The sequence below is a fragment of the Lepidothrix coronata genome, unplaced genomic scaffold, assembly GCF_001604755.1.
Source record: "Lepidothrix coronata isolate B3197 unplaced genomic scaffold, Lepidothrix_coronata-1.0 Scaffold186, whole genome shotgun sequence".
Classification (NCBI taxonomy): domain Eukaryota; kingdom Metazoa; phylum Chordata; class Aves; order Passeriformes; family Pipridae; genus Lepidothrix; species Lepidothrix coronata.
Genome location: NW_016690366.1, coordinates 249,142 through 269,206, shown reverse-complemented (window position 1 = coordinate 269,206; position 20,065 = coordinate 249,142). Strand labels below are relative to the sequence as shown.

Genomic DNA, 20,065 nt, shown 5'->3' with positions numbered 1-20,065 from the left:
ACAAAGAAGAAGAGGAAAAAGTGAAACAAAAAGAAAACCATAATAATTATTTTGAAAACATCATTTAAGAGCCAACTCAATCATATTTACAACCACACTTGCATTATTCATTTTCCATATTGGAGCTACCAGCACTTGAATCTCAATACTACCACTGGTCCATGCAGGTATATACAGGGAATATATTCAAAAGCCAAGACAGCAGTGACAATTTCATTTGAAAAACTACACTTCTTTGTGTGAAAACCTATTCTTTGTCCCTAAAAAAATTTGAGAACTTACACAAAAGAGAAGTTGAAACGTGCATTAAATTCTGTTGCTCATCTCAACATTGCCTGCCATACACAGGCTCATTTGCCAGTCCCCATTCAGGGAGGTGGAAAGGCAATTTAAGATGGAAGTGCCAAAACAACATTTTCTTACACTCCTAAAAGTGGTGGCCAACACATTCACTTCCATTTTTGACTGGCAAGGACCTCTTTAAGCTGTAATTACTCTTGGCAGCAGAAAGCTCTCTCCCTTCTGTCCACGGCTCTTGGAGAACCAATTCATTTTTTTCAAATCATTCAGGCCATAAAACTGAATTCCAGGCACCCCACCTCCTATTTTATGCTCATTGTTCTTACTCACAGATGCTGTTCCGGAACAAAATCCTGCCTTTCTGTTAAGTACCTATGGCTGAGTCACAAGGCACATAAAGAAAAGACACTTCAGAGGGACTACTTTGTCCCTGGGCTATTCCAACAAGTATTTATGCCCAAAGCAAGCTGCTAAAATATTAATGTGAAGGGAAGAAATTTGATGTGAGACATAACACAGTCACTGTTACAACGATGTTTTAAAAATCTCAGCAGAAACCTTTCCTGCGCACACATTTTTAGGAGCCTCTTCTGTTCAGATATTTCCTTAAATTGAAATATCAAATTTAAAAAACATCAAGACAATACCAACACCGCGAGTATTACGATAGATTTAGAAATGGAGCTTAATCAGTTGTCCACTGAGCTCTGCCTCCTGGCTTGTACAGGGGCAGTAACAAATGCTTTGGAGAAAAAATGCTACAATGAAGAGGAGTCTGAGTTTGCAACCCAGTAAAACCAATCCAGTAAAACCCTTCCACGTGGAAAGGAAGTTGAACTCCTCGAACTCATTTCTAGCTCTTCCTATAGAATATAAACAAGTCAAACTTTAATTACAGTAAGCTTTCACACCCTAATGGAATATAAGTAGATTTAAAGAAATTTAGAAAGCAGCAATTTATTTTGGAGTAATGTAATTTTATTTAATTGCTTCTAATTAAAATTATTCTACAAATGTAAAACAAAAGTGTCTATTAATTCTCTTCATAAACTAAATTTAGATATCAACTGAGTAGCTTACTCACAGTATTTACTATAATTATTGCAATACTTCTCTAACTTTGATGATTTAAAAGTTTTGGGGCTTGATACCAAATAATGGTTTCTGCTGCATAAAGCAAAATAATCTTTCAAACTCCCAGTGCCTTTGTACTTTGAATGTGACTCATTAAATTTACATTTTGTGAAGGTACATGTAGGAGTAAAAGCACTTATGTATTATCAAGAAATATGACATTATAATCCCATGAAGTTACTACTTATAGAAAAAAATAAAACTGTTCCCATTCTCTCCCATACCTAAGAGTAAAGTGAATACCTTCCATTAACTTTATAAAGAAAAAGGACACTTAATATTTTTGCATACATTTTTAACTTCGCTTTTAACACCAAGTTTTAAAATCAGCCACGAAACAAAAAATTGGAAATATCTTTCAATAAAAGTTCGTCTGAAAACAATTATTGTATTTAAAGCTCATCAACGATTCGTGTCAAACCTGACAAAAAGCTGTGGCCAAAGTTGGGGTGGAAAAGTAGCCAAAGAAATGTGAGACCATTCTGCAAACTTCTGTGTTTTAAAAACAGACCAACATAAGCTCAAAAGCAGTAATTTCTTTAATTTCTTATCTTAAACTATCGTCCTTATCCTCTCTCTGTGTTTTTTCTACATAGCTTCTCATGTGGTTCTTCAAACACCAACAGACCAACACAGCAAATACAACACAGAGCCAAGTGTGCCCTTTTTTTAGGTAAAATTTGCTGACTGAAAAAAATCAAGGAACTTCTAAATTTTACTTCCAAGCCATTTTATTCTCCAAATTTTTTAGCACTCCAGAGTTACAACCTATCATGAGAGAATTGTGCCTGACTTATCCCACGAGGAGATGGCATTGCCAGATGGTTCAGCCACCCTCTGTGGTTCACCCCACTAAGGCTTGAGCGTGGACCTCTCGCAGTGAACCCAACGGAGAGCGAGGGGGGAAATGCAGGAATATCAACTGCAGGTGGGTGGAAACTTCCCTGTGAATCCTCCAGCACCAGTGCTCAGGGCTGAACTGTGTGGGAATGCTCCCAGGAGTAAAGAGGTTGCTTCCAGTTTGAACGTGGTTCGGTTTTCCCCTCACCTGCTCACAAAGGGAGGCTAAAGCAGTGCCCTGGGGGAATGGTGGGAATCAGGAATCCATTGTAATCAACGGGATTGGGTTGTAGAGGTGAGTTTGATTAGGAAAATGACCTTAAAAAAAAACAAATAATGCACAAAATGTGATGTATGGCTACAGTCTACAAGCTTGGAAAGTTTTTGAAAAGCTCCTATGAAGGAACTCCTGGAAATCAGGAGACAGACCAGGAAACAACCATAATCACAGCTCCTTTCCCTGTTTAGAATCATAGAATCTCAGAATGGTTTGGGTTGGAAGGGACCTTGAAGATCATCCAGTTCCACCCCCTGCCATGGGCAGGGACACCTTCCACTAGCCCAGGTTGCTCCAAGCCCCATCCAGCTTGGCCTGGGACATTCCCAGGGATGGGGCAGCCACAGCTTCTCTGGGCAACCTGTGCCAGGGCCCCACTACCCTCACAGGGAAGAACTTCTCAATGTCTACTCTAAACCTCCTCTCTGTCAGTTTGTACCCACTGTTCCTCGTGCTGTCACTCCAGTTCCTGGTGAACAGCCCCTCTCCAACTTCCCTGTCACCCCTTCAGATACTGGAAGGTGCTGTGAGGTCTCCACAGAACCTTCTCTTTTCCAGGCTGAAGAGCCCTAACTTTTTCACCCCATCTCCACAGGGGAGGTGCTCCAGTCCCCTCATCAACTTCATGGTCTCCTCTGGACTTGCTCCAATAGTTCTTATGTTGGAAGCGTTATTTGAAGACACTTCTGGATCTTGGCTAAGCCACGGAGCGTGAAAATCAAGACACCTGTTTTTGGTTTTAAATTTGAGGAGGGAAGAAAATATGTTTGTGTTACTCAAACAATTTTGGCAACGTATTACCATCGGTTTCTTTAAAAAAAAAACAGTTCCAAGAGGCTCCTAAGGAAGTCACAGAGTGCTACCTTTGGGCACAGATATATCACAGAAACAACTGTGCAGTGCAGGGTTAAAATTCCACCATTCAGCAAGATGGAATCTCTCCATCAGCGAAAGAGCATTTCCCTCTACCTAAAAAAGTTCAAGCCAAGTTACTACCAAAGCCCAGAATGAGATCATTGATGTCATGGCAAAGCAACAATAAAAAAAATTAAATAAAAAAAAAAAAGATTGTAGTGACAGCGGCACCCAGGAAACAATTCCTCACATTAATTTATTTTTTGCATCACTGCGTGGCACTGAACATCCTCCTTCACTGACTGGATTCCATGGGAAGTGCATCCTTACACACTTTTAACCCCAAACTCACCAACTCTAAAAACAGGCCGTTAATTAAGAAGTGGAGGGGAAATCCACTTTAATAAACAAATGGGTTACATGAATACAAAATTCAGAGGGCATGTTTGAAAAAAAATCGGTCAAGATTAAAAGCAGGAATAATAAGTTAAATTACAAAAACAATCATCAAAGTGTCTGTTTTGAATATGTGAAAACAAAAACCTTGAAAATGCACTGTTTCAGGGAAAATTCTGTGGTGTCAGGAAGAGATTCCCAATGAAACTTGAAGTTTTTTCTTAACTTCAGCAATTCACTAACAAATTGTCATTAAAGTCTTGATCCCCAGGGCATCTTAGAAGCACTTTTGCAGCATTAGTAATAGGCCATTTAATTCCTCCACTTTATTTCTAATTTCTAATTAGGTTTTAATTCATGGTATAACTTATCCTTTCATTGTAATAGCCTGTATCCTTAAGGAAATCGGAATTTATCTTCCTAAGCTTGAAGTTTTTACAGTCAGGATTCCTGGATTATGGTGTTCCTTCCGCTTGTTTACCAGCTTCTTCAAACTATTCTAAAATAAATCAACGTGTTTATTATCAAAACCTTCAGGTTTGCCCGTGTCTGCTCACTCTTCTCAGCTGGCAAAAGTTGATTTTGGAAATGCTTCATCTCTAAGGCAAGAGCTGGTGACATTCCATGTATTGCTACCTCGAACCACATCAAAAGGTCCTCTGTAACAGGAACCTTGTCTTAAAACAGTCTTTAAGAGCTTCAGCTTGGAACATTGAATAAACACCTCGTTCTACTGCCTGTCACTGAGGAGACAAGTTTTGTTAACAGGGCCTTGATCCTTCTTGGATTTCTCCTGCCTATGGATTGCTGCAGTCCGCGGCTCTCCAAAGGGTTCTACAGGACGGTTGACTCTATTTCAAACCAAAAGAACCCCAACAAACAAAAAATCCCCAAGCAAACACCACACAACAGTAAACAAAAAATACCCAAGCAAACACCACACAACAAAAAAACCCAAATGAACCAAAATCCTCCTCCCCAAGCCAGCTGCTTTTTCATTATGGTTCTTATTCCATTCTCTGCTGCACCAGGTGAAGGTTACCAGCCTGCTACATCTGTCTGCTAGAGCTCTTTGGGATCTTAAACAGAACAGAGCAAGAACTAGAATTAGGGTAGACTAAGAGCTGGATTAGAACAGAATAAGGGAAGAATGAGGGGGAAATTAGAGTCAGAATAGACCCAAATTGCTCCTCAGTGCCCCTCCACCTGCAATGCAGCACACTGAGCTCTCCCTCTGTGGCTCTGGCTGCAGCAGCAGCATCTGCTGAGGGGGAGAGCCATCAGCTGCACCTGGGAAATGCTCTTGCATTTTGTCATTGGAGAAACATTTCAGGACCCTCCCAATTGCCTGCTCTGGGGAGAGGAGTAGGACACTGCAAGATGTTATTTTTCTGGTTCCTCGTCCATCGAAAGCCTGAGTTTTATGCCTTATACCCAGTAGATTTTCCTGTCATGGTTCAGTTTCATTTGTTCTGTTCTAAATGTCAGCAAAAGATAGGGCTGAGCAAGAAAAAAAACCAGGAGAGTGTTTCTCCATGACGGAGCAGTGCCTGGATGGGACTGGCAGGTGATGCCATACTCCAACCCTCGTCCTGCCCCTCGCAGGTTCCAAAGCTCTGCTGCAGCACGTTGTCAGTCCTACCAAACCTTCACAGCAATGCAAACATCAGAAATCAATCTCAACTCATTCAGTTCATGCCTTCTGAAAGAGCAGCACACACAGATGATGCCGAGAGAGGCTGCTTTGCTTTTCTGCTGATCTCATTACAAGCCAAGACGACGGCAATCTAATTTCATCGGCCACAAAACAAACGGCGTGTTCGGTTTGAACATCCAGCCCAAACCTCTTCTGGTTATAATATGAGTTTAAACTTATGCAGCATGTTCATTAGCATAAACAATCCGCAAAATGGCCAGGAAACTAATTCCATCCCTTGTAATCTGCCATCAGAAAACCCCAAAGAAATAAACACTGGCATTTCGGCTTTGCTTTCACTTTGCTCTCAAGGCTTTGGAAAGATCAGCTGAAAAGTTTTCCTTCCAAATAATCTGAAGGGTTTAAACAAACCAGAGAATGCTTCCAGATGTTTTTCTTTCAAGTATATCTTAATAAATATCTCTGAATAAAGAAAACTTAAAGGTAGTTAAATAGTATCTTGGAGAATGAGGAATTAGGGAAGGGCTCTAAGCATTACGAAATGATACTCGTGTTTCATTTCAATTGATTTTGTCTACCTAATCAGTAAAATTGACAACAACAACTTGACTGTCTTCTTCAGGAAAGGGAACAAAATATTGTTTTAAAATATGAGATGATTTCAGTTTAATAAATATGACATGCGGGTAATAGGATCTGCATGAAAAATTTAAAAAGCATTGCTCTTCATCATTAAATTCAAGTTAATCAGCATATTCTGCTGCAGATTCAATTGAAAACCACTACTCTTAATGTATTAGTCAGTCATAAATATCAATTCGGTTTCCATGCAAAACAATATAAATCTGCAATAAACAGCTAAATCATTCTGGAAGTGAAAGTTTGCCTATACAGCAGCCTCAATAACAACAGGGAAAATAAACAACTGAAAAGCCACAACACTGGTACTTCTCCACGGCCAGGAATATATGGTACAACATATCGTGCCTAAACAAACTCCTATAACTGATAAAAAATTATGATAACCAAGAGGTACAATGACAAAAATCTATAGTTACTTGATTATCAAATGTTAGAAATTATTGCTTGAAAAATATGTTAATTTTTAATGCCATATGGGAGAGGGGAAGGGTCTGTCAGAGCACAACTCTGATGAAAATCTCCTAATCGAGCTTGACAGATAACCAAATAAACAGACTGACAGATAGACAGAAACTGCATATGGCTCGTTTCCTTCAAAAAAAAACGGACTAGAAAGAAGGTCTTGCTCCTAATGATCGCTCCACGTGTTGCAGGGATTCTGGCAGCACCCACAGACCTCGGAAGAACAACAAAACCAGAGAGCAAAACACCCCCGAGGGCACAGGAGAACAGTGGGAGACGAATCCAAGAGGAGGGTGTGTTTCCTCTCCCTGGATTTCTCCATTCATGTCGCCCAGGTGTCCTGGCTGCACGGGAGAGGAGCTCCAGCAGCGTGGAGAAGCTCCTGGGGGTGAGTTGCCTCACCCCGAGGGAGGGAAGAAAGGGAGAAAGCACAAGGGTGGGAACAGCAGGGCACAGAGTGAAGACAGGCTGGTAAAACCTCGTTAGCTTAGGCTTGGCTTTCCAAATCTAAACCCAACAGCTGCTCCCAAACTCCAGCCAGGGGGGAACAGCCAGATCTGGCCAAGTTGGGGAAAGCTGGTCCAGGTTGTCCAGAGCAGCAACCTGTGGGAACAGCGAGATCCGCGGAGAGGGGCCAGCGCTCCGAGCGCTGCCCTAAGTGGGAACAGACTTGTTTGAGTGTTTTCCTCTCCCATGAGTTACTGGTCATTATTTTCGTATTTTCTGTTTGGCAAATGGGAACGGTATGATACCAAGTTTGAACGAAATTTCTCCATGACTATAAAAATATTTTTGATTAAACAGATGTCAGCAAAATTTTATGGAGTGAAAATTGAGTAACAGATGGCGAGGTCTGTGGAGTTCAAAGAGGCTGGATTTTATTAAAAAGGAAATTTGAGGAAAAGAATTATTTTGCTGGAAATATTGATGCAGTGTTTAGGCAAATGTAGAAGTATTCCTACTTGATAGAAAACAGTAAGTTCAAAAAAAAAATAAAAATAGATGTATTCATGCCAGGAACCTCAGACCATTATAAAAGGGGATTTATTCCACCTTTTTTTTTGCTGGATACAGCTTTTCATCCACAACATCAAGGTTCTCAAAGAAAAATAATTTACTTCAAGGGGGAGGAAAAAACCCAACTGCCAAACCAAAAATAACAATGACCTTGATTAAACATTCTGGACAAAATACATCCTTTATGTGACACATAAGCTATTGAGAAAGACAATAAATAGTTATCCCAAACTTAGAACAAGTATTAAACAAAATTGCAAATAATGGCATATGTCCTATAGGAAATAAGACTGAGAAGGATTATAACTCCTGACTACCATTAATGTATCACCTCTTTTTCCAGCTTTACCACTTGGAATGGTAAAAAAATATTGCCATCAGTGGAACGCAGACAGAGTCAATGAAATGAAAAAAATGGCACAAATACAATGAAACGAAAAAAAGATGGCATAAATATAATTATTAATGCGGAACATGAGTTCTTTCCCTATTCCTATGGCTCTCAAATCTTTTTCTTTTCAAGCTGATATTTAACACATTTCATTACATCATTGGCAAAAAAAAAAAAATAAAAAATCAAAAGGCAGAAGTAGTTTCAAATTCATGACCAGGCTCGTTGTGCATCAAAGAGAGAGCTGCAGTGCCCTGTGGAACAGCAGTCAGTGAGCTACTTCAGATGTCCATGGGGAAATATTTGGAGAAATCTGAGTTTCAGAACACTGAACCATGTGGAGAAGAGCTACCTGTTCTCCAAATAAGTTGGTTCACAGCTGGGAGAGAGGCTTTACCTCCACAACATGGGTTTCTTCTGAGCAGACAGAGCCCCAGACGAGCAGCACCAGCTCGTGGGGCTGAGTCTGCACCAACACAGCTCGGCTCTATCCAGAGTCCAACTCTCATCTCCCCCTCTAAAAACCTACTGGATGCTCGTTCTGGCTCTGATCTGCTCCTCATGCAGCACAGCTCCGAGTTCTGGTGCTCCCTTGGACCAAAGCTTTGAGTACACACTGACATCACCAGTGGTAAAACGATCACAGCGACATAACAAATAGATATCTTTGATCTGGTGTCTTAATTTCTCGGTGACATCTTCTACCAGATACTTAAACTGTGCTGTCAGGATTCCCGCTGTGTGCAGTCTCAGGGAGAGTGGAGGCTGCTCCATCCTCACACTTCAGAGATGCTGCTTATTTTTCAGAAAGTGGCACAATAAACTGAGAGCCCCCAAGCCTGAAAGTGCAGAAACAGGGCTTCCAACCCACCAGCAGTGATACTTATGGTTTATAAACTAAGTCATGTCTTGTCAGTGGTTTTAGAGTTTGACACCAACACCTCAAGAAATAGACATTTTGTTACAAAGACAGTATTTTACCAGTGAAATACAGTCAGCTCATGTTTGACAGAGTGATAAAAGAATCAACTAATTCAAACCTCCACAAAGCAAAATACCCTCCTCGAATTCTACACTTGAGGAGTTTGTACAAGCCCAAGCTATTCAGAAGCAACGTTTAGCTTTCCAAGTTATCCATCATTCCTTCATCTCTGCTGATCCATTTATCAGCCACATCCAGGATCTTACACTTGCTCAGAAACACCAAATAAAAACATGAAAAAGTTTTTGGTTTATGTTACTACCAGAGTAATTTGGATAATGTTTAGTACAGCCCTCCAGCCTTCCCAAGGACCCACTGATGGGATTCAAGCACTTTGAAAGCACATACACGTTGTCTACAATATTTTCACATGCTTTTAGACATAGCAATTCTGTATTTAAACAAGCAGAAAAAGGGAACATTGGAGATGGGTGTTAATTACTCCTATTTACAGGCTTCTTTTGGCAGTTTTCCATATTGCTTAAAATTGAAGTTGTAACTTATTTTCAGTGATTCAAAAATCAAGGCAAGAGAGAGAAAATCATCAGAAAAACGAGAGGCTACTTTTGCAGAGATATAAAACAAAATACAGCTTACATGTCTCATGCATCAGGTTTTAGATCTATCCTTTATCTTCTGAAGGCAAAAGTGATGATCAATCTACCAAAATCCTAAAATAGTTACCCAAATCCCTCCTCTTAATCTTCAGCTGTTCAAGGATTCTACAATTTTCAAATGAACTCTTAAGCACTGGACATTTTGGTTTTTGAAGTGTTCAGTGTTAATGGCACGAAAATATCACTCCAAATGTTTAAAAGGGATTTCAAAGCTTGACCCAAGCTGATAACCCAGATTTTCATTTCTGGATATTGAAGATAAAATGGTTGAGGACTTATAGAGAGGAGAAACAAGTTTTACAGCAGCATTTTAAGTTGTGATAAAATTCCTAAATATAAATGCCCAAAGTTCACGTGGTAGAGTGTTCATTGGGTATTTTTTAAAGCGAGACACAAGGAATGATCTTCAAAATTCACAAGAATTTAAGAAGTAAGTAAGTTATATTTAACCTCTACACAAGAGGCAGTTTAGTATTTAGAAAGATCCTAAGGAAGGTCTCATTTCTCATCAGATCATCTTTCTTGAGCTTTGGTGGAAGAAGTGTTAACTCTCATCCTTCTCCATCTTCTGATGCGCTTTAGGATTCATTGTGCATGTGGGAAAGGAAATAATTTGACCGCTTGAAGAGAAGGAAAAGCCAACTGGGAAGGTCATGTCTAGAGAGAGATCACTGCTCCATATTCCACATCCAAGACAGGGGGCCTCAGTCCAGTTTGTCAGGGCCAAACCTGACAACTACCAGAGAGGTTTACTGTGAGCTGAGACAAAGAAAAAGTATTCTTGGCACAACCTTATGGAGGTTCCTTATGGAACCTTTTTTTTTTCCTGCAGTGAAAGGCAGGAAAAGTTGATCTAAAAAAATACCAGATCATTTGCAAATAGATTCAGAAGGAAGAAAAAATTATATCAATATGCCCAACACTCCCCACATTGAATGAACTTGCTTAGAAATGAAAAGAACTTGCTAAAAGCATCACTTTAAGGTGCTTTTAAACACCTACATGGGTACTTGTTACCCTATTGCAACCAGAACTTTCAGAAAAGCTGCCTATTGAACACTTTCACTGACGAGTTCCAGTTGAGATCAAATCCCATGTCCACATTGCACACAGTACCAGAGAGAACAATGCACTGCAGAGGGGCTGTTCTCAGTCCATATTAATAAAATAATTAAATGGGAGTTCAATCACTCAATTGTTCGGAGCAGAAAAACTTTCGAATAATAAACCCCAAAATTACTTTTTTCTGACTTAGGTCAATACTAAACTTATCTCTTTGTTGAGAATTTCTGCCATTTAGAACTGCTGGTGCCAACAGGTGGAAGCAACCTCCATGAGGCAGAAGGGCAGTATCTGGATACAGGATTCGAGGGCAGAGCCCAGATACTTTCACAGGGAATGATAAATACTTTATTATTATTTTATTTACCAGACACTGCTCTGTGCCTTGGGAAAGCCAGTGGATCTCTGAAAGCAGTTTGTGGCACTGTGCACGACCACCACAGACACTTCCCAGGACAGGGATGTCACAAGGAGACAACGAGGGAACTCTCACCAAACACAGCTTTGCAGTGAATGCCTTCTTTAATGGAAGCTGAAAGCACACTGCTCAAGATGATAATTAAAAAAAAAAGAAACCAAACAGTTCAAGTCTGTCTGATTAATTGCTCTACTTGGCTAATTTGATAAGCTCTCAGTCAGTTTTCCATGCCTCCTCCATCGGCTTGATCTGCGCTGTAAATTAATCTAATTAGGAACACCTGCAATCAAAAGCCCCATCTCTGCAAAGTTAGACAACTCTTATTTACACCCAGCATCTTTTTAAAGGTCGGTTATAAACCCCTTCTTGCCACGAGAGGCCTTTCTGGGGTAGAAGGAAGGAACATAACAAGGGTTGTGTGCAGCAGAGGAACCACTCCCTGCACTCAGCAGGGCTTCATTCCCACTGCATTCAGCAGCATAAACTGCCTCCCTCGAGAGAATTCGAATCCAAATGACATTACAGCAGACAAAAGATGACAAACAAGTCCCAGTAACTGCCATCTCCAAACCATGCTAATCAGATAAGCCACCCCTGAGGAGGTGAATGACAATGCCTGGCTCAGTGCAGGTGCCAGGGGGAGCTCACAAGGAACTGGGCACTTCACAAGGAAAGCACGGTGGGTTTGTACCAACACCAGAAGCTGCAAACTGATAAAACTATTTTGAAAAGTTCAAAGTCATCCAGAGTGAACATATGTTAGATAACAAAAGATTAACTGTGTGTTTATGCATCTAGGTGTATGATTTACCCTTCAATCCCAACTGAAAAGCCACTTATATTTGCACCAGCTCTTCATACAGGACAGAGCTCTTTGCCATTAAACTACAAGCACAAAAGTTGTGCTGCAACAGTTCCAAAAGTATGAACTGTAAACCGATATGCTTTTTAAAAACTAATTGTACTGATAGTTTTAATGGATCCTTCTGCTTCCTACTTCAACCTAATTTATTTTTGTGAATATAAATTAGAAACCAAAGGAAGCTCCAAACAATTTTATCTATGAAGATTTTTTGGACTGTATATGCAATTCCCTTTCAAAAAGTATTTTGTGAGCAGAAGTTTTAATGCTCTGTTTTAATGATAATTTTCTGCCTCTCAAAACAATTAGAGGGAGATTGGACACCATAAAATGATTATTTCCATCAAAATCAGAAAAAGTTATAGTTCAATTCATCTGGGGTTTTGTGCCAGCTTTGGTAAAATGTGTTTTGAAAAGTAAGACAGACAATAATACCGTCAGGCTTGCCTGACTCAAAAACAATTTGCATTAGTAAACTTTAACTATAAGCCCTTGAGATGACAACAGATTCTTGGATTTGTTGTAAAAAATATTTTAGCTAAACAATGCCAAGCTTGGGGCCTTATGCAGTGATTTTGTTAAGGAAAATTATGAACCTCTGCTTCAGAGAACATCTACAAAGCTTGCAGAGGATTCCTGCTAGAATGAAAGGCACCTCTATCACACCTCAGAGCACAAAATATTGGTCTGGTATTTCAAAACTGAGAATATAAGAAAATGAAATTATTAATGGAGCCATTAACTGTCTCTCTGGGGCTCCCAGATTAATTTAATTCTCAGAGTAAGTGCTCAGATCCTCACAGCCTTTCCAAACCTCCAGCAAGCACCAGCAGAACTGCTCCAAATATCACTATGTTGTACAGGAGAGAACGGAAAAAATTCATGCATTACATGGGAAAGCTGCTGGAATGCAGGAAAAGTGTAAAAAACATCACCAAAAAAAAAAGGAAACAAAGAAGCTTTGGCATTAAAAGACCTGACAGATGTTAAGCTTTTGTTCTTGCACCAACTCTCTTATTCCAGAGTGATGAGTAATTAAATGTAATGTGCAATTGAGAAAGGGCTTGTCCTTGGTCACGATCTACAAAGATGCCCATAAACCCTCACCATGGGCTGTTCAAGGCCCTGCAAACCAAACGAGTCCCACTGGGAAGTGGGAATGATTATTAAAATGCCAACGAGTATCCTGGGATTAAACATTCTCGTTCAGGAAGCAGCAGCACGTTTGTGAATCTGACTGGACTCTCAGAAACACCAATAAGCTTAATTAAAGAGGAATATTGATTACCCTGACAGCTCAATAAGGCACATTTTCCATGGATCACTGAACTTTGGTGATCTAGGGAAGAAGATTAAAGGACTGTGTGTCCCTCAAAGCCTTGGCCACTCCTCTGACACCCCTAATCCCATCAGTCAGGGAAAGCTGTTTATTATCTTCTGATCTCAGAAGCAGAGGTCACCAAGTAGCTCAAACATTGTTGGGCAGGTAAGGGAGAATTTGGGAGAATAAAAAAAAAGCTAAAAAGATAAAAAAAAAAGGAAAAAAAAAGGGGGGGAAAAAAAGGGCTGGAGGGAAACAGTGGAACTCCATGAGGATTCCAGCTACTTCCAGTAAAGAGCATGAGGGAAAGTAATTAATTCAAAAATATGTATCAGTAAACCCAGAAATACAGAAGAGAAGGTGTTTTCTACTTAACCACTCAAAAAAGAGCAGAACATAGTAGGAAACCATTTGATAAATGTGAGGCTTAATTCCAAAAGCTGGTTTACTCTCGTATCATAATAAAAGTGGTAATTTGCTAATATTTGGAGGAGAAGGGAAAAAGAAGGAACATGTGCTGCTTCAGAGGAGCACGGGAGCTTATTTTGCCTATATAAAATGAGTTTCTGAAATATTTTTAACTGAGTTATTTTAAGAAGTGCCAAAAAAGTTGGCAGCCATGGAGAACTACTTAGCATAGATAAAGAGTCTGAAGACATGGAGCCTGGATAAAATGGGATTCCCTGGACCCCAAGCTGGGCCTTTTGTGTTACTGTTTGTATATCTTGTCATCTGGGGACCTGTCCTGAATTAAGGTGCCACTGCACTGCTTAAAACTACAAAATTATCTATCCTGTCCTGTGCTGTCTGCAATTTGTAACAACCACTGAGATCTGGAGGCCATCACCCGGTCCTTCAGAGATTCTTAAATCTCAGTTTGCACTGGAAGTTGTACAAAACATGTTGGAGATTTGTCACTGGTTCAGTAGAAAACACAGAGACTAAATTCACGTCCATGTGTTTATGTTCATTTCAAATGACTGACTGACAAAATAACAGAACATCCCCTGGAATATAAAAAGGTGGAATAAGGCTTACCATGAACATAGCGCAGAGTGAGACGCAATCTTCGTGCCACAGCATGCAAGACCTAGGAAAAATAATAAAAAAAAAAAAAAACAGTTTACATTTTGGAAATATAAATTCTGACTGAATATAATGAATGTAAAGTCAAAGAAAAAAAGCAGTCCAGCCATTTAATACATCTGGGTTTATTTATATCCGAATGGTTTTATTGCACAATTAATAAAATTAAGCTCATCTCTTCTGTATTACTCCCTGACAGGAAACTTAAAAGTGAGTCTTAAAAAAATAAAAATATAACACACCCTCAAAAAGTAAAATCTAACACACCTTCCAATATAACTGAAGCATTAAAAATTGTCTAAATCCAGAAAAATCTGAATAATAATGCACACAAAAGCTATTACAGTTATTGTCACTTACAATTATTTTGTAGTAGCACTCAGGTCTGTAAGTCTTAAACAGAACTAATAAACTCAATATTCCCTAGAATCAAATATTTTGAAAGGGATATGTTTACTAAATAAATACATGCATGAATCAGGGCACATGAAAGTTTTACTCTGGTACTCCTGGAGACGAAAACAAACGTCTCTTCCAAGAATTACATCAAGACCAACACACCGGTACCTCTCTGGTTCAAAAATCTGATGACAGGATTAAATTTACAACAGAGAATCTATTTAAAAGCCTTCTGGAGATGATTTTAAGTAACCAGAGACTTAAGAGTGTGTGGAGTGTATTTGTCAAGATGCAACTTGCCAAGCAACCAGGGTTGTTAACCAGCATCTCCCAGTGCCCAGGGAATGGACTCCCTAAGCTGGGAGATTTATGCAGGAACACACAGTGACGGCCCTCTAAGAGCTTCAGGACAGAGATATTCAACAGCAGTTCCTCTCCCAGCTTCTAAAGGCACTTTGGAATGCAACAGAGTGGATCCCAAAGGGAATGTACATTATGTCATTAACAGCCCGATTCTGTGAGTCACCCAGTTTTACTGTGAACACCATGCAACTGCTCAGGCCAGGAATTAAAAGGACAAAAGGACAATGCCACTTCTTTGAGAGGCAAAGCTAAGTTAGGGAGATGACACATCAAGAATTAAATTGAAATCTGGGGAAGGGGGGAAGCCTAACCCACTTGACAGAAGTGTCACGGAATCTAATTACTACAAGTGACAAAAATGTCGTTTTTTCATCCTGTGCTCACAGAAATACTTAGAGTAGTTCCAAGACAAACATGTTGTTCCACCACCTGGGCTACCAACATCAGTTTAGCACATTTATCCCAGAGATTTCCCATTGTGGAAATCCCTGAAAACGTCCTAAAACTAGAGTTCTGTCATTTTGAGTTGCACACAGAGAACTGGAGCTAAACTAAAGGAAGTCCACCTTCTCCATAATTTGGCAGTGCAATCCAGGCACTGGATACCATTCCTGATTATTTGCAGGGAACTCCAAGACTCAAACTGCAAATCAGGAGAAACATTAGCGGAAAATACCCAAACACAAGAGCTTTAAAGTACAGCAGGTCAAAACAACTTTACCAGCAGAGACAAAAACGATGAAAAGTAAATTCAGTGAGTGAGAAGGCGACTCCCAGGGCAGTGATGGGAATACTTGGCTGTGTCCTGTCCACATCCCAGCTCCAACACCTACTGTGGGAGGCTTAGATTGCAAAAAGTGTCTTTCTGCCTAGCAGGACAAGGATGTCATTAAACCTCCTGCCTCCATTTGCCTCAGCAGTAAAGTTCTCCCACTTCTACAAGACTGGTTTTGAGTACAAATTCAGGACAAAATAAAGGTGCCCGAATACTGGGGTGAAAAATTAAAGTGAATGTCTAATCAGTATTCTCAGTGTGTTTCTCTGACTCTGTAAAGACTTGACATTTTTAGACTGGGAAGGATAAAACCATAGGCCAGCGGTAATCAGAGCTAGTTTTAAAATGCATTGTTGCTTTGATCAGGGATTACTGAAGGCTCCACCAGACCAGTATTTATTTATTCTTTGAACTGGCATTCCCAGACTTTTAGAAAATTTTAATTGTCAGAGGTACTGCATATTGCTGTAAAAACTCCCTGTGAAGGAGTTTGATCTAGGAAAGCCAGTCGCTCATGAAAAAAATTACATTCATACAAAATTTATCATTAAATAAAAACCTCTGTGGCTCATTCATTTCCCTAAACAGCTTAAACCCTTGCTGGAGCAGAAATTCACTGTGCCTGCAAATCAGACATTTGCTGCAGTTGGCTGAAAATATGAATAACCATAAAGAAATTGATAATCAAAGAATTTGCTAGAGAAAAGAAAAAGTAAAAAAGAAAAGTTTATTGATTTTTAAGACTGTTTTTGCCGAGGAAAAGCTTTCACTTTCCCAAGTCAGACTGAAGATGGAACTATAGAGAAACTGCTATGAGTTGCCATTTATTCTATATCCTAAAAATCTGGGATTGCTGCAGAGGTGGCAATGGCAGACTCTTCATCAACAACCAGTTTCTTACAAGAAAGCAAATGGATTCTGTTTGGGGTGCAAGGGCATGAGAGAAACTCAAAGTATTTAAAGGAGTCTTCTAAAAGTGGCGGTGGGGGGGAAAAGTTCTTTTGGCCCTCTGTCGGTCACCTCTGGGATGTTCAACTGTTGCCAGAAGTTCTGAGAACTTTTCGTTTTCTTTAAAAACAAATTCACAGATACTTCTCTTTACATTTTGGGCTGCTTAAAGGGCTTTAACACATCAGTCAGAGCAGTTAAAGTCTACTCCAAGAGCTGTAACCCCACCAGGTGTTTCCACACAACCATAACCCGTCACTACTTCTTACAAATTATACAAGAACAGAACTACAACAGCTCCAAGATCAATCTGAGGGTGATGAAAGACTGGTTGCAGCCACTCAGACAAGTGAAAGCTGTAAAACATTGCATGGTGCCTTCTTATAAGACCCTGAGCTGTCCAAGCTTGTGCAGTCACTGTCCCTCACCTCACCTAGAGTCGGTTTTTTCATCCTGCTACACCACGGAGTTGTTTTTTGTTTGATGGGTTCTTGTTTGTTTGCTTTACCTTTTAACCCCTGAGTGCTCCAGCCAACAAAGAAGGCGTGCAACTGTTTTATCACCTCTTAAAAACTCACGTGTGACGTTGCAGTCGAATTTTCTGAGTGAACGCTGTACTGCTAAAATCATTATCATTTACCCAGTATTCTGTGGCAATTAGGAACAGCACTCAGTAGGTTTATTTTTAGTAAGAGCACCTCATTCACACATTTTGCAGCGCTGCACGGGGATCACTGATCTCTATGCATGACTGCAGTGATAAAATCTGGCAACACTCTTTAATAACTGTTTAAACTGTTCTAGGCATGTACTTCGAGCAATATACAATTATTCCAGCACCTAAAAAGAGCTTTTCCACTTGCGGTATTTTCCACTACTCAGTATGTGCACCCTTGTAATCAGATTGTTAAGATTTTCCATTATTTCCTTCATTTTGTTTACTCCTTTTCAGCCACTGGACAAAGGTGTCCCTGCCCATGGCAGGGGTTGGAATTAGATGATCTTCAAGGTCCCTTCCAGCCCAAATCATTCCGTGATTCTGTGTAGCTCACAAAAAATGGCTTAAATGGAATTTGCATTCAGGCTAGACTGAGAGATTCTTATCTTGATGCACAAATCCACGAGGATCAGGCTGAAAATTATGTTTTTCCATCAACACAGGTATATAGAGAATGGTCACCATAAGAACTAAAATTTAACAAAATTATAAAGATAACATCGATTTTTGGCACGACACCAAACAAAAACAAAATTAGATCTGACCAAGCTACACAATGAAGTTGCATTGTATTTTTCAATTTACAACAATTTCCAGTAGCAGGTCCACTGCAGCACCACTGGAGTTCTTTCTACTTCCTCTCTAAATGTTCTTGAATGCTGCTTCTATACAGTAACATCTCTTAAGATAAAAGAAATTGAATTTATTGAAGTCATCATGGATGTAGATTTTGAATCAAGCATAACACTGTTGTTTCTCTAAAGGGTGACAGAGCTTTGGGTGAAGCAGGGATAAAGAAAAGCTGTGTTAGGATGTGTCTGGGAGGAAATGAGTCCTGTTGACCTGTGCATCCACCTTGTGCAGTGGAAGAGAGCTCAAAACTCCACTCGGCTCTTGTATGCTAGGACAGAGTTTCCTGATGTTTGAGGATGGAATGGATGAAACTCTAGACCAGAGAGCATCACATGTCATTTGTCTGGAGTGGAAATTTTAGCAGAAAATATATACAGTATGAGGTCAAGGCACTAGCAAAAAGTCCATAATGAACTACCATCTGCAACTGAAGCTGAGAAATGAAATCACAACATTTGAGAATCACAACATTTGAGAATCACAACATTTGAGAATCACAACATTTGAGAATCACAACATTTGAGAATCACAACATTTGAGAATCAGGGAGGGCAAGAGGAGAAATTACACTGATATTTGGAAAGCACATTACACCATGGAAGGAGGAGAAATTACTGCTTTTTTAATTAAATGTTTATTGTGAGGGGTTTGTCTTCCCCTTATCACCCCCCTGCAGTGATACAGACCTGTACCACACAGACCTTCAACTGCTACCACCTTCCACGAGTGCAGCACTATTCCAAGTTTAGCTTACCTTGTAAAATTCATCTCATTCCTCTTATAAACCCCCGGGATTTCAGTATTTGTAATTACAGCATTAGAAAACAAAACTGACAGCACCGTGAGAGCTCAGGATGTCAAACAGGCAGCAAAACCTGTGGCACAGGTGGTTGTGGCACACCTACTGTCATCTCTCAGCGGGTGACAAACTGCAAAAGCAACAAGAGATGGGTTTCCTTGTTCTGTTAAATGAGTCAAAGACGTTCCTCTAAAGAGCTTCTTCTGCATCTCAGACAAGACCTCGCTAGAAATGCAAGCTGCAAACACTGACAGCACTCTAATTTTGAAACATGCAGAGCTTGTGCTTCCTTTACCAGCCTGGAGAAGACAAGTCTGAGGGGAGACCTCATTGCAGTTACAACTTCCTCGTGAGGGGAAGAGCAGGGACAGGCACTGATCTCTTATCTCTGGTGATAGGACCCGAGGGAACGGCCTGGAGTGTCAGAGGAGGTTTAGGTTGGATATTAGGAAAAGGTTTGTCCCCCAGAGGGTGCTTGGGCACTGAAGAGGCTCCCTAGAGAAATATTCACAGCACCAAAGCTGACAGAGCTCAAGGAGCGTTTGGATGACACTCTCAGGCACACGGTGTGACTCCTGGGGATGGTCCTGCACAGGACTAAAGGTTGGGCTCAACATTTGTGGGTTTTCTCCAACTCAGCAGATTCTGTGATTCTGTGAAATACTGACAAAAATAAAAGTGACATTCCTGGCACCTTGAAGCCAGAACAGGGTTGTAGGCACCAAGCAGACAACACTGCTGTACTTGGCCATGAAAGTTAGAGATGCATTAGTTAAAATAATCTCATTTGTTCTGCTTGGAGATCTGAGATGACTGATCCTCTCTCTGCATTAGTGACCTGAGCTGCTGGGAAGGAGAAGACAGCAGAGCTGAGGGCAGAAGTGTTCCTGTGCAATGTCACAGCCACATCTGGCAGTGACTGTGCTCAGTGGTACAGAAGAGTCTTGACTGAGACATCACAGTGTGCTGCAGACTTCCTTGGGGATGCTTTGTCAATGGAAGTGTTGTTCTGTTGGATGGAAGGGAAAAATGCTTGGGGTTGGGTTTTGGCTTGGGGGTTTTTTGGGTGTTTTTTCCCTTTTTCTGTATTTCTTTACCTTGTCTTTATTTT

The 20,065-nt window shown here is 40.2% G+C and overlaps 1 protein-coding gene across 10 annotated transcripts in view; it reads right to left on the bottom strand.

Moving 5' to 3' along the window:
• The window catches only part of ATP2B2 (ATPase plasma membrane Ca2+ transporting 2), a 410,039-nt gene that overhangs the window by 293,139 nt on the left and 96,835 nt on the right, over nt 1-20,065 (bottom strand). For all 10 annotated transcript variants that reach the window (XM_017830953.1, XM_017830962.1, XM_017830965.1 and 7 more), the window contains exon 2: nt 14,272-14,323. The gene's annotated coding sequence lies outside the window, so the exon portion shown is untranslated. The remainder of the gene's footprint in view (nt 1-14,271; nt 14,324-20,065) is intronic.